Here is a 15,834-nt window from a genome sequence, read left to right as displayed (position 1 = left end):
CAGGGGTTAGGGTGGCTGTCTTCCAAAATGTTTCTCCCTGTGCCTCCTAGATTACACTCTCTTCCTACTCCGGACCTCTCCTCTCTCCCCATCCCCCAGAGCCCCGGGTGAGTCGTTGTGAGAGAGGTGTTCTGCGTGGTCCCTTTAAGAAGAATCTTGGGTCTGAGAAATCAGACTCTTTCTCAGAAACAGTATCCTGACTTGTTTCTAGCTAAATACTGTCCTTACACCTCTTCTAGGCTCTGGAGCTGCAGGCTGGGGCTCTGTTCCTGGGGCTCAGGACCCTCCCCTCTCTGCTAAACTCACTTCTCACCACACGAGTCTCTCCCGGCTGCCGTTTGCTCCGGGGAGCTGGGCAGTCCTCTCTGCGTTTCTGCTTTTCCTACCAGTCTCGGTGTAGCTTCTTCAGTGTTTCTTGGTTGAGGAGTCCTCTTAGTTTAGTCCAAAGTTGGTTTTTCCAAATGATAGTTCTTAAAATTAGTTTGTAATCCACTTGGTTCTGGGAGGTAGATGTTGGTACATCCGCCTACTCCAGCGCCATCTTGTCTCCTCTGTCCTCTCAAATTCTTAAATTCAGACATTCCCTCATTTATATACTGTCTCTCGATCTGTCTGTTCTTCCCTCCCTCTTTCTCCTTCTTTAGCTCCTTACCATTGGATCTTAACTCTAACTTTACAGCCTTACATACAATTTTTATTTATACCAATCACACATCCTTTCCTCCATTTCTAATCATGGAGAACTGGTTTTACTCTTTAATATGGCTAACTCTACCAGATTTCTTGTTTTCTTCTCTTGAATTTGCTCTATTATTTATCACTCTCCATTTACATATCTCCCTTTTGCTAGCATTAAAAAAATTAAAAAAACAATAACAACAAAAAATGCTGTTAAAGATTCAACATAGCTTTCAAACTATGCCAGACTTCGTAAAAAAGTAAAATTTACTAGTTAATTCCACTTCTCCTTTTTCTTTAATCCCCCAATTTTTAGAAGTCTATGTTCTCTTTTATTGCCATCCTGAAATTTCTTTCTGAAGTCACCAGTGACTGTTAGCTCTTCTTAATTCTCCCTCTGCCCTGAAAAGGCAGGACAGAGTGCTCCCTCCACTTGCTCTTCTTCACTTCACTGATGGACAGCAACCTTTTGTGGAAAGGCCCCTTTTCAAATAAATAAATCTTTTAAGAGATAAGCAAACTGTTCTTTTGACTAGTCCACACAGATGATTTTGAAGTGGTGCCTCCTTTGAGAAAATGGGTTTAGGGCTTTTCTTGATTATAGGTTGGGCTCTGAAATTCTAACATAAGATAGAAGTTGGTGAGTTTTGTATTGATTGATTTCTTAAGGTAATGGTCCATGCACACATCATCTGGTTGTGATTGAAAAGAAAGGTCTGTTGAGGCCCAGAACGCTCTACATTTATAACTACATAAATGAACGGCCGTAATAGTTCCAGTTCTCAGTCTTGCAAAACTGACAGGTGGTTATTCTGGTTCTCATTTTCAAGCACATCCTTTTACTTTCATTATAGTTGTGCTGCTTTCTTCTTATCTTAACTATTACAGTAACAAAATAGGTCTCACTGCCTTTTGAATCTTCTCATAGTAACTCACACTCCAGAACCTGACTCCAGAAAACAAATTCAAATTTGTTTTCTACTGGAAAACCATTGATAGCTCTTTTTATATACAAAATAAAACCCCACATACTGGATGTAGTATTCATCCTCTTATACTCAACCCGAAATTCCAGTCCTCATCTATGTTTTGGTCAGTCAGTTTCCACTTCTCATCTCTCCCTCCTCCCCTCCTTCTTTCCCCACCCTCATTCCTTCTCTTCCTTCCTCTTTCCTCCGCTTTCTATTTTCCTCTACCTTACCCACAGACTGGACTCTTGTTATAGAAGTGTGTTGACCATTTCTGAGCTCATGCTGTACACTGTGGCCTCGATGCCTAAAATAATTTTTATTTCTTTCTGGAATGTTGTTTCCAGACCTTGTCTGCGTCTTATTGTTAAAAGTCTTAGCTCTTGAAATTCTGTTTAAATATTTTGTTTACAGAGTATGTTCGTTTGCTAGGATTTATTTGGTCAGTTTTGGAAGCGAGGGGTCCAAGATCAAGGTTTTCCCAGGTTTGATGTCTTCTGAGGTTTCTCTTCTTGGTTTGCAGACATCCTCCTATGGTCTTGCCACTGTGTGCACACATCCCTGCTGTCTTCCTGTGTGTCCTAATCTCCTCTTCATATAAGGACCCCAGACAGACTGGGTTAGGGTGCACCGTAGCATCCTCATTTAACTCAGTTACCTCTTTAGGGGCCTTATCTCCAAATACAGTCACGTTCTGAACTACTGGGGGTTAAGGTTTCAACCCATGAATTTTGGAGCAATGCCATCCATAACACAGAGCTTTCCCACATAGTCCCTGTAGTAATTAGCCCTCTTCCCAAACCCTTAGCACCTTGTACAACTGTGTCACTTATTGTATCTGCCTTGGTACGGAGTTCCCCATGTTTGTCTCCTCTGGTGGTTTGTAGGTTCTTATGGACAGGGACCATCATTCAACTTCATCTTTCCCAGCCCTAGTGCTGAACTGGGCTTGATTGTTGGCTAGATTTTAAATATATAATTTAGTGTAAATCAGGCTAAATATCTAAAAAAATATTTTCCAGGATTTTTAGGAAATTGACAAAATACATAAAGGGAATGAATGTCTTGTATTTCCTATTTTAGAAGCCTTTGAACATAGTTTGAGATTATTATCTTAGGTCCTTAAATTATACATAGGACTTCACATAACTCTTTATGGTTTTTAAAATGTAATAACCTAATTGGCCTCTATAAGCTACCTACCTATCAGTTATTTTCATTTCATTACTTACATTAACTTTGTTTTCAGCTAAAGATGAATGCCAGTTCCATTAAATACTGAAAATTTGAAGCTTAAAAGACCCTTGCTAACAAATCACCTCAAGTAAGTTTCCACACATCCATCTTACAAGTTTAAGATTGACTTAAAATGTAAAGAATTAAGTCCACTACCTTTGACTCTTTTTCAACTCTCAAATTTCTCAGAATATCTCAGCGTCACCTTGTATATTGAATCACATGTCTTGGAAAATAGTGAAATTATGTGTTTTTTTTAAAATTACATTTCTAAACATATTAAAAATATTTAGAATAGATAAATATATATATATATAATGTTTAAACTCATGATATTGTATTTAAAATGAGACTAATACTTCAAAATACTTTATTTTGTATCAAGTCTAGTCATCATAGTCCCGATTTGTGCCAAAGTCATGTTTTTTTCATTGTAGGTAATATTTTGTTTTTTAGTTTCTTAAGTCTTTATTTGGCTTTTCTAAATGATTTACCAGTATGCATTTTTGATTATTAAAGGAGATATTTAACAGTTAACTAGCACTTGAACCTTAAAGGTTTAAGTATATATTCAAAAACCTAACTTTGAAGAGTTGTCTTAACCGAGCTCAACTGTTAGAATTATCTCCTAATGGTCTCTGTCTTTATTCTCTCTCCTCCATTTTCTGTCCTACTGCCAGACACATCTGCATGTAGACTCACTCCAGCGGTGCTAAAACCCTGAAGTACTCCCCCTGCCCCCCACTGTTGTGTGGAATCCATACTCTTTTTGCCTGGCATTCAAAGCCCTCTACGAGCACCTAAAAATATCTTCCACTTTAGCCAACTGGACCGTTTCCTGTTTTTTGAGTTTTCATCTCTCTGTCTTGACTTGTACTGCTTTTCTTTATGTCTTTCCTCTGATGGTCGCTGCTCTTCCTCCTTTATTGGTTCCTCTGCCAATTTAAATCCTGTGCAAATTCTCAAGGCTCAGCCCAGGGGTAGCTCCTCCAGGAAGCTTTCCTGATTGCTCCAACTAGAAGCTTTAGCTTACCCTCTGCCTGCTGACTTCATCTAATATTTTGTTTTTATCCCCAAGATGGCACATTTTACCATGCAGTTCTGTTCGTGTTCATGTCTGGCTTATCTCCCATCCTAGTTTATAAGGACTGTAAAATCAAATCTCTTGTCTGACTTATTTGTATATCTCACAGCATTCATTATAGCCTTTAACAGTGTTTAGTAAATATTTGTTTAATAAATTAAGAATGTGCCTGATTTTTCTCCTGTCGTCCTAGTCATTTTTCACCCATGTGACTCATATGGTTCGTACTCATGGCAACTATTCACCCTTGTTATGCATGCCTGGCAAACATCCATTCTGCCATCTTACCCCAGGAAAATACTGACCACAGCATAATTAACAAGACACAGTCAGTTCCCGGCCTAAGCAATAAACCGTATTCCAAAAGTTCATGTCTAATTTTGTTGTTTGGAATGCAGAAAACATTTTTTCCACAAAAACAATGTTATAAATAGTGGTTAGGTTCTCAGCCAGTCCTCCCAAGACTGTTAACTCATAAGTACCAGTACTGATTTAACTACAGATCATCACCATGTATAACACTGTCAAGAAATTCTAGCTTTGGCTGTGGGAACACTTGCCCCCCCCCCACGCCCAGGAGGCAGAGCAGCCACGTTCTGGGCAGCTGAGCAGCAGGGGCAGGGCTGCTGCAAAGGCTCACCATGTTTGATACTGTCCTGCCAGCAGCTTTAAGGTTCTCAGTATTTGCATAGGAGACATTTTCCTGTAGGTTGCTGATATTCTTTGTGTCTTTAAACTGAGGGCAAGGGAACAGTTGGCCTTCAGTCCTCCACACAGTACATTAGGATGGTAAACGGGGCGTCAGCTGTCCTGTCACACAGGTGGGTCATTTTTGAATCAGGTCATTGACAGCTTAGGAACTGGTTTACCTTAACTCCCCTTTCTTTTGTTCTACAATTGAATACTGTATACAAGGAAGGGAAGAAGTAGGTTTGCAGTTCTGAGTACCTGAAACATAGAATTTATTTCTTATATTTTTATTCTTGTATTATATATTTTTCCACATGAACAACTGTAAACCTACATTTGCCCACCCAGTATAAACATAGAAAAGACTTCTTTCTATAAGAAAAACACATGTATAGTTATCAGCTTTGTATTTGACATCACATCAGTTTTTGTGGACAAGTGGTTATCATTTCTGCATGTGTACATGGGCACAGTAGTGATACTTCCCATGAAAAACACGTCCATGTGTGCATAAATGACCTGAAGGTTGACAGTTGATGTTGTCAAGCTATAAGAAGAATTCTGCATAAATTTTAGAGAATTTAATTTGTTTAGTCATCATAAGTTTTGAGCATAAAAGTGAATGTCTACTTTATGCTTTTTTTTTTTTTTTTTGTATTTTTCTGAAGCTGGAAACAGGGAGGCAGTCAGACAGACACTCGCATGCGCCCGACCGGGATCCACCTGGCATGCCCACCAGGGGGCGATGCTCTGCCCATCCGGGGCGTCGCTCTGTCGCGACCAGAGCCTCTCTAGTGCCTGGGGCAGAGGCCAAGGAGCCATCCTCAGCGCCGGGGCCATCTTTTGCTCCAATGGAGTCTCGGCTGCGGGAGGGGAAGAGAGAGACAGAGAAGAAGGAGAGGGGGAGGGGTGGAGAAGCAGATGGGCGCTTCTCCTGTGTGCCCTGGCGGGGAGTCGAACCCAGGACTTCCACACGCCAGGCCGACGCTCTACCACCGAGCCAATTGGCCAGGGCCTACTTTATGCTTAGTAGGTACTAGGTGCCCTGACCCATTAGCTCAGCAGTCGAGCGCCGACCCAGCATGTGGAAGTCCTGGGTTCAATTCCTGGCTAGGGCACACAGGAGAAGCGACCATCTGCTTTTCCACCCTCCCCCCTCTCCTTCTTCTCTCTCTCTCTCTCTTCCCCTCCCACAGCCAAGGCTCCATTGGAGCAGAGTTGGCCTGGGCACAGAGGATGGCTCCATGACTTCTGTTTCAGGCACAAGAATGGCTCTGATTGCAGCGGAGCAAAGCCCCAGATGGGCAGAGCATCGCCCCCTGGTGGGCATGCCAGGTGGATCTCGGTTGGGCACATGCAGAAGTCTGACTGCCTCCTAGCTTCTAACTTTGGAAAAGTACAAAAAAAAAAAAGGTGCTAGGAAAAGTTTGCTTTTCCTCCAGGAACCTGAAACACAGGAGTGAAATATGAAAGAAAGTCACAGTTCAAACAATATGTTATTAATTGCTGTAAAATTAATAATGTCATGAGGATAACAAGTGCTTTTCGGATTTTCAGAATGGCAATATTATTATGATTAACCATGATTGTAAAGCTAATGATGGGACTCCAGTTAGTCTTAGAAGAATAGTGAAGATTTAAATAAAGAACTAGGAGAGGGAATGATATTCCAGGTTGGATTAAGAGCATTAATAGAGGACTAGAGATACAAAAGCAAGCAAGCAAACCAAACCAAAGAGCAGTCCTGGCCGGAACAGAAGGATCTGTTCATGCTGGGGAGATAGTGGGCAGGGAAATTACGGCAGCAGTCCAGCCCTGGCAGTGAGTAAGACTTATCCATAGAGATTTTTAAAATACAAGCCCCTAGATCTTTCCCCAGCACTAGTAAATAGAATTTCTGGGGCATGAGACATAATAAGCCTATTTTCTTTTAAAGCTCCCTAGTGATTGAGAACCACTGAATTAGAAGGATGGGCCAAGTTTAGGAGAGCCCTGAATGTCTTTCTGGGGAGATGGGCTTGTGTTCCCCAAACACTGGGAAGCCCTCTGAGGTTTCTGAAAGGGTGACATGACCAGATTGATACATGCCAAGATCAATGATCTGTCTGCTGCTTGTGAATGCAAGAGCAATAAGAAACAGCGAGAATCAGAGTAGTGGAGGGGGGGTAAAGAGAAGGTAATATTTTTAAGTGTATTTAGATAATGTGGGCATTGATGATGTCAGCCTTGACCTCAGCATGATTTGTTTTATAAACTGATAATACAGCTTCACCCTCATTAATTTGATCTCTCTTCTCTTACAATCTGGCAACTTAAATAGTAGTTTCAGCCAGTTACATTTAATGGAAGGAGCCCATTGTCTACTCACGTACACATCTCACTCATGATAGGGAAGTTATATGTGTGAGGAATACGACCTTTAATATAATCATTACAAGCATTTAATCCACCCCCATATTCAGTAACATAGCCCCACTGCTACAAGATTGTGCCAAGAACCAGAGTCACAAGTGGTTATTGGTGCATAACTCTCTAGCATTAGGTTGGGATTTGAAGAAATATTCCAAATCGTGCTCTGTATTTTAATATTTTTAACAACAAATTAGATAATTGCTTAATTTTTCTGGTAGCAGACCTGTGCGTGCCTCCTGGCAATAATGCCTGTGCTGACTTCGCCCTTGAGCTTCTGTCCACCCACGTGGGCTGTCAGTGCAGCCCCTGGACGCCTCCTCAGGCCCACCCTGCTCCTGTCTGTCCATGTGCCCCAGAGACCCTCACCCCAGGAAGCCAGCAGAGAGGGAGTCAGAGGAGTCAGACTGGAAGCTTTCCACAGCACTGACAAGGTGGGTGGTCCTGGGGATTCTCTCCTGCCACTGTGCGACATGGCAGCTGCTGGAGTCCACAGTCAGGAGTCTCAAACCGTGCCATCAATTTAAAATATTTTATGCCTCTCTGATGTGTTTTGAACATTTTATGTTTAGTAGATGAATATGCCATGTTTGTTAGAAAAAAATAAGTTCAAGGAGTGGCCTGACCCCTTTAAAAAAGACTCAACATCATGGATTTTAAAAAAAAAGAACTGCTCTCTAGGCTATTCGGTAATGGTACATGCATGACAACTATCTCTGCTGTGGTCTTCTTTGCTTATGATAGTGAATTTATTATGGGGTTATTGACATCAATCACCACATCCCTTGAGTTCCTTTTCTGTAGCTATGTATGTTTTCACTGGCATCCAGGTGCTAACCAGGGAATGGTGGTCTGCTTAGATCTGTTTAGGAAGGGGGAACAGAGCTGACAGTTGTTGAATGTCCTTTCTGTGCCACATTCTTTACATGTATTTTATAACTTTAACTACATTTTATACATGACCAATTTGGGATTTAGAGAAGTTTAAAATTTTTATCTGATGTCAAAACTTAACGGAACTTGGCTTTGATCCCAAGTCCATCTGACTGTCTGAAAGCATGGTCTCAGAGGCCTGCGTGACTTGTATTTATTGGGAAAGATACATGAACTCAGAATCAGGGATTTGAGTACAGGCTTTATCTCTATAACTGACAATGCTGGACAAGTTACTTAAAGATAACAGCTTTAGTTTCCTCATCTTTCATATGGGGATAAAACCTACATTACTAGACATTTATGATTGTTATGAGAATAATACACTAATGAATTTCAGTGTGATTTTACAGGTCCCAAAAACCAATGGAAGATTGAGAGAGTTTTTTTTGTTTTTGTTTTGTTTTTTTTTGTTTTTTTACAGGGACAGAGAGAGAGTCAGAGAGAGGGATAGATAGGGACAGACAGACAGGAATGGAGAGAGATGAGAAGCATCAATCATCAGTTTTTCGTTGCGACACCTTAGTTGTTCATTGATTGCTTTCTCATATGTGCCTTGACCACGGGCCTTCAGCAGACCGAGTGACCCCTTGCTTGAGCCAGTGACCTTGGGTCCAAGCTGGTGTGCTTTTTGCTCAAGCCAGATGAGCCTGCGCTCAAGCTGGCGACCTTGGGGTCTCGAACCTGGATCTTCCGCATCCCAGTCCGACGCTCTATCTACTGCACCACCCCCTGGTCAGGCAAGAGAGATTTTTAATTCAAGAAAAAATTATATTAGAAAAAAAAATGAAATGAGATGACTTGCTAGATTTTGTGGTATTTCACTTAACATTGCTTTACAGACTTTCCAAAATAATGCTTGTCAATTTTGCAAGTCCCAAACACCATGGCATGCCAAACCACACCACTGAATTTAATATCTCAGTATAGCAAATTGTTGGCAACATATCAGGTACCTCCTTTCACTTACCAAAAGCAATCATTAGTTTTTATATCACATCAAATAAGTCTGGATTCGTACATACTGCAGAAATGCTCATGGCTGATGAGGACTGAGACGATTCAAAGGCTACTTAATAGCAATAAACTTAATGGACCAGAGTTGATGTTAACAATCTCAAAATTTTTTCTTTATATTTTTGAAGTTTTTTAACAAGCCTGAGTAATAAAGTCACATTTTGTAAAATGGCTTTGTACACAAAACTGCTTTTTAAAAATGTTTCCAGGTTTTTGGCAATTTTTATAGGTTTCAGCATAGTGAATACTGAAAGACAACTATGAGCTGTTGTAGTCCATTTATGCTTCTTTATACGTATAAGATATAAGAAATTTACGGAACTCTTTAAGTTAGAATGACAGTGGCTATGAATGGAGTGGTATTGAGTACGAGAAGCACCAAGGTCGTGTCCTAGGCTTACTTAAAACCTTCACCCTGTTGCCTGACCTGTGGTGGCGCAGTGGATAAAGCGTCGACCTGGAAATGCTGAGGTCGCCGGTTCGAAACCCTGGGCTTGCCTGGTCAAGGCGCATATGGGAGTTGATGCTTCCAGCTCCTCCCCCCTTCTCTCTCTCTGTTTCTGGCTCTCTCTCGCCCTCTCTCTCTCTCCTTTCTAAAAATGAATAAATAAAGATAAAATACTTAGATACCATCTTAAAAAAAAAACCCAAAAAACAAACAAAAAAAAACTTCACCCTGTTAAAGCTCAAAGCCTCTTATGCATCAGACTGACAAATGCCTTAGGAAGACCTGCTGACACAGTAAAGGAATGGTGTTAAACTTCAGGTGTGAATCCAGAAGAACACAGCTTTTCAGTCTTGAGTTACTAACTGTAGGACTCCTGCATCTGCCACACTCAGTCCATCCCTGAGAGGGTTCCCTGTTCTCAGCTGCTGCTCCACCTGGCGCCTAGTACTGCACCAGGCCTGCTTCCTGACTGTGGGGATGAGTGGTGGCTCCAGTTCAGCTGGTCCAGTGACATGAACGGGAGAGTAGACTTGGAAAGTGAAGGAAACACACAGAGTGGCAATCGTGGCCAGATTTGATCCTTAGATGTGTTGTGTTTGGCTTGTGTAATGTTTGTTTTAAACATGAATTAGTCATCAACATATTATTTTAACTAATTACTGATTTAATTTGTAGTTAACTAATTTAATATACAAGTCCAAATTCCTGGGTTCTCTTGCAAACTGTAAGACCTGACAGCCGTAGTCTGCCCACCCAGGAGGCGGTGCCTGGCAGCAGGGGCGGGGCTGCCTGACCATCACGGAGGCTGTGCTCCTCCGGCTCCCACGGCACCACCCTGGCTGTTGATCGCTAAAAAGAATTCAGAGAGAAGTTAACCATTACCAATACCGCCATCTTAAAATTGGAAGTACTATACACTGGGTAGTTTTAAACAACAGAATTTATTTTCTCATTGTTCTAGAAGCTCAAATCTGAACTCAAGGTGTTGGCAGATCCATACTCCTTTAGAGGCCTCTAGGGGACAATCCTTCCTGCCTTTTCCAGCTTCTGGTAGCCCTGGGTTTTCTAATCTCTGCTTCCATCTTCTGTTGGCTGCATTCCCTCTGTGTCCAGTTCCTCTTCTTATAAGGATAGCAGTCATATTGCCTTAGAGCCAGTATAACCTTCGTACAGAGTCCCTATTTCCAAGTAAGGTTCCATTCATGGGACTTTAGCATTACATTTTGGGGACCATAACACATAATAGATGGCATATTTCACAGTGGAGTGCACAACAACAGTATAAGAGCAGAGACCCTTGAGACAGTGCCTTGATTCCTATGTACAACTTCCTTGTGTGTGACCTTGGGTGAGCTGCTTACCCGCTCTGTGCCTCCATGCTCTCATCTATAAAATGAAGAGAATAGCACCTCCCTCCCCTCAGAGGGTTGGAGTGTGCAGCACCATACTAGGTGCTCAGTAAACAGAATTATTATTACCAGTATTTTTATTATTGTTATCCATACACAATTTTATACACACAAGGAGTAATGCTGCCAAAAACTATTATTTAAGATAGCATTATGAAACAGTGGACAAAGTAGGAGCAGTAAACAGAAATGAAACATTAAAAAGTAACAAAAAACACTTGAGTCAAAAAGAGTGAAACTATAATTTTAATAAGATCTACTTTTTAATGAAAGGAAAATAATTACAATACATTTAAAATGTGTGGCCTCCTCCTGCTTTTAGATGATCTGCCTGACCTCTGTATTCACTTGAAGCTTTGAAGCCAGAGCTTAGCTCTTGGCGGTTGGGTTGGCCAGTACAATGGCCTGCAGACAGCAATGGGAAGCCATTCCAGAGAGAGCATCCAAGGAGCACATGATCTGTAAGGGTTCCCACCTGCTTCCTTGGAATCATAGTGTTACTGTCTGTCTGTCCGCTTCCCATTAAATCCTGGACTTCGCACTGTCCTGGATTCCAGTCTCTGGGTCAGAGATTAAGTCTGAATAATTCTTTGAATTTAAATCATGCTTCTCCTCCTAAGGAAACAATTATTTTGAGCTATATTATTTCATTTTTCTACATTGCCTTTATGTAGGATAGCTATACTCCTTGAGTTTTAATAAAAAACAGAGAGCTCTGGTAGAGAAAGTTTAAAGACATGGCAAGATTTCTTATTTGAAGTACCTGGATGAAACCATTCTGTAAGTTAGTGGCTACTGGCATGTAGTACTACAGAACATATACAGACGTGGGCAAAAGTAGGTTTACAGTTACACAAATAAATATCATAAATACTAATACAACGATAAACTTCTGCATACTCACAACTGTAAACCTACTTCAGCCTACCACTGTTTGCCTCACTCTCAAAGATACTGCTACCCTGCAACCATGAAAATACTCAGATAAAATCAAAGTAGCGTACCTAAATGGTGAAAGGGACAGATGTGTATGTTCTTTATGATTTGTGATTTTATTTTAATAAAAGAAGTTAGTCTATTTAATTTTTGGCAAAGACAGGGTATTTTGTAAATCAAGTATTAGTAATTTGGAACATTTTGATTAAATGATGAATTCATCAGGACTCCTTTGGTTGCAAGTGAAAGAAGCCAGCTCAAACCAGTTATGAAAATAAAAGGCCCTTAATTGTTTATTTAACTCCAGTTTCCAGAGGTGCATCTGGCTCCAGGCATGGCTGCAGCCAGGAAATCAGATGATCTCATCTGGACATTCTCAGCTCTGCTGTTTTCTTTATTCATCATTCCTCAAACAGGCATATTGTCAGTAAGATGACCACCAGCAGCTCGAGACTGTCCTCTTCCTAGTTTAGTGATCCCAAAAGAAAGAGAATTTGTCAGGCAGATATCTAGCTCTGTGTCCCAGAGAAGATGCAGGCTGCCTCTCTTGGACCCCATGTGTGATAAACTGTTGTGGAGCCTGGAGAGTGCAGTGCTCTGGCGGGCCAGCTCACAGCAGGCTGTCCCACTGCCGCAGTGGTGGAGCCTGGAGAGTGCAGTGCTCTGGCGGGCCAGCTCACAGCAGGCTGTCCCACTGCCGCAGTGGTGGAGCCTGGAGAGTGCAGTGCTCTGGCGGGCCAGCTCACAGCAGGCTGTCCCACTGCCGCAGTGGTGGAGCCTGGAGAGTGCAGTGCTGTGGCGGGCCAGCTCACAGCACGCTGTCCCACTGCCACAGTGGTGGAGCCTGGAGAGTGCAGTGCTGTGGCGGGCCAGCTCACAGCCTGCTGTCCCGCTGCTGCAGTAGTGGGACCAACCCAGTGATGGAGAGCCCGGGAGGGGGGGGCTTAGGAAGAGAAGGAAGCTTTCTGCAGGGGAACTGGAAGAGGGGAGATGGAACGTGTGCTCAGCGGACCAAAGCTGTAGTGGATTCAAAGTATTACAAGTGAAATAATATAGAGACCACCTTATGATTTTAAGGTTACAAGTAAATAACTTTCTGCCTTTTATTAAAAACTCACTCAAAACAAGGAAATAGCAAACAAAAATCCCATATCTTTCTTTGATAAATTGCCAGTAACATCAGTAACTCTTGATTCAGAAGTATGGGACAAAGTGTAGGTATGAGGTTGTGATTTAGTAGAACAGAGGAAGGTGGAAACTACAGAGTAGAGTAATGGTGCCAGATGCCATTTTGCCTGGCCGAGCCTCGGGAGGTTGTGATGAGAGGTGTTAGGGTTGGCTGAAGAGGGGAGTAAGGCATGGGGCTAGAAACAAGTGATCAGCTGGAAGTTTATAAAGGGACACACACTCAGGTCCTTATCTCATCCCAACCAGATGACTACCTTCCCCCTGCCCCAGGAGGTGGGAGGTCTGTCCTCTGGAGATGTTGAAAGTATAGAGGATCTGGGCTCAGGGGCACATCAACATTGGAGGTTGGGTGGTGATAGCCTACCCTTTGCTTAGCTCACCAGGAGCCCAACTTCTAAACTCCAGAGAGAAATGGAATGGTCCCAGAGAAAGGCCCTACAGGGGCTGCCCCCAGAGGAAGCCAGGGGCTCTCCAGTTGCTCTCCAGTGAAGCTCAGTCTCAATAAGCTCAACCTCACAGAGCTGCCATCTTGCTACACTAATAATTTGCCCTAAAGTAGGGAGAATCTGCCAGGGATCACCAGGTATTTAGGAATGCCTCCAATGTGAAAGCAAGGATAAAGTAAACAGAAACAAGTCTGATGAGACAAAAACTGTAATTATTATCTTTGAAAATGTGAGAAATCTTTGCATAGTCTTTTTTTAAAAGAATTTAAAAAGCATAAGAAATAACTTGCAAAAATTAGAAATATTATGATCTGAAATACGTTTACTAGAGGTGTTGAAAGATAAATTTGAGTAAGAAATAATTAGAGATGCAATCCAGGAAGCCCAGTAGCTCACTAATGCAAGAGAAAAATGGAAGAGAAGTATCGTAGAGATGATATCAGACATTTTCCTAGGACAGAAAGAAGAGGTAAACAAAGTTTCTAGAGAAGAAAAAAGTTGTCGTATACAGAGTCATATTGTTTTGAATAAAAACAAACAAGAAAGAGATGTCTCCACTCTAGTACTGATATGGAAACATTCAAATCTGTGAAGTATTCTTTTAAGGGATAATTTTTATTATAATTAAGTACTTCTTCTTTTACCTGAGAGTGACTATCAAATTTCCCTAAATGGAAAGTTTCTTAGCACACTCAACATAATCCACTTAAATATTTTCCATTATTTAAGCTAATTTAAATTTTTGTAGAATCTGAAGTACACCTGCAGATTTGTGTTTCAGAGACTTAGGGTATTTTCATGGTACTTATTCTGGTTCCTCATTTTTTGATTCACTCATCCACTCATCAGATAATTAGAGCTCTTTTCTCAAGGTGCTATGGGACTGAGATTTCTTGTTCTATATGTGTCCCGACATATAATGATTTAAGTGGCAGAGTTTATGGCCCTACTGTCTTAAAATATGTGGCTGTTATTTTATATATACATAAAAAGCTAAATAATTATGAGTAACAAAGTGTCAATATAGAATGTTAGTATACATTTGCCTTATCTTTTGTCAGTGAAGAAGACAGAGTCCTGAGTACTATATTTTCTAAAAATTAAAGGGGCCATCAAATGTTAAAATTTAGCAGACATGTTTTTAAATTTTTAATTATTTGAAAAAATACTTTTAGGATTCACTGAATATTATTATTGACTATATAAGTAATAGAATATACTGTTATGATATTTTTAGATTAAAAGTCTTCCCCAAATTACATTTGGTTTTTAAAACATTCTAAATCTTAGTAAATATTGCAAAAGAATTGACATTTTAAGATGCAGTGGAATTCCCTCCCCCACCCTACCTGTTTGGATTAGTGTCTAAAGCCTAATGAAATGGAAAGCAAGTGTCTTTTCCCATTTAAAAATTTATATTATATTCCTTAATGTATTATAATGAGTCCAAAATAATATAGAAACATCAAGAAATGAGAGTGCCAGGATTTGTCTTGCCAATAGAACTGTTTAGAATGCTGATGAATTGCTTTTGCTGTAAACACCAGACTGCCTAGTCTAGGACAGCTTCCCCAGGTAACGACATTTTCTAAGGGACTTTCGCAGTTTTTTTGGTTCCATGAGGTCAGGAATTTTAAGTTAGAATTATAGAACTGGAAGGCTTCCTCGTACTCCTTTCAGAAGTCTTGGGAAATCATGGTTTATCCAGAGTCACACAGTTAGTAGGGAAGGTTGCATGAGAATCATGGCCTGACGGTCAGTTCAGTGATCTCTGTAAAAGACTCTTCCGGTTTATTCTCACCACCGTCACATTCCGTGCAGTGTTCATAATTTATTGCATTAGGCGCAGTTAACAGAGTACATGCTTGTATCTGGTTTCCTAAAGCTGAGGGGACATTTAGAATTAGGAATATTGACAGTGACAAAAAACATGTGTTGGCAACAAGCATTTTGAAGAATCCTTGTCCAAGGCGGAAGATGCCCTTGATTAAATTTTGATCTTTTCTGCTCTCTAGAAGGAACTCTGTTTATTATTCTCTAGGAGCTGATTCTGCCTTCTGGAAGGTTCTTCCTTGCCCAGTTTCCTCCCAGATTGCACTTAAATGGACATTGGCGAATACACCCTCCTTGGAGGTTAACTTTTGTTTCCTACTTTCTTCTCCTGCAGTGTTGGCAGCTTGAGCATTGTTTTAAGGGTCAAACAGTCAAGGCTTATTAGCAAGATGTGTGTGTGTGTTGGCAATGTTATTCCCTCAGAAACTTAGTTGGCTTCTGATCTCTCTTCTTGTAGCTAATTCTGTGTGCTAGTAATGGAGTGACTGCATAACCAGTTTGGCAAAGACAGTTCTATTGATTATCTCCTGTGTGTGTTAAGTAACAGTGCCCTGTTTCA

General features: G+C 41.1%; 1 protein-coding gene across 14 annotated transcripts in view; it reads left to right on the top strand.

The window, feature by feature from the left end:
• The window catches only part of ZNF438 (zinc finger protein 438), a 239,376-nt gene that overhangs the window by 129,400 nt on the left and 94,142 nt on the right, over positions 1 to 15,834 (top strand). For 4 of the 14 annotated variants that reach the window (XM_066386891.1, XM_066386888.1, XM_066386889.1 and 1 more), the window contains one exon: positions 2,896 to 2,970. The exons of 9 other annotated variants lie outside the window; for them this stretch is intronic. The gene's annotated coding sequence lies outside the window, so the exon portion shown is untranslated. Of the gene's footprint in view, positions 1 to 2,895; positions 2,971 to 3,562; positions 3,955 to 15,834 lie in introns of those variants that run through there. One more of the 14 variants, XR_010751696.1, reaches the window with a different exon arrangement.

This window comes from Saccopteryx leptura, chromosome 5 (genome assembly GCF_036850995.1).
Source record: "Saccopteryx leptura isolate mSacLep1 chromosome 5, mSacLep1_pri_phased_curated, whole genome shotgun sequence".
In the NCBI taxonomy this organism is placed as follows: Eukaryota; Metazoa; Chordata; class Mammalia; order Chiroptera; family Emballonuridae; genus Saccopteryx; species Saccopteryx leptura.
Note: the sequence above shows the minus strand (reverse complement) of the source record. Positions and strands in the feature narration are given on the sequence as shown.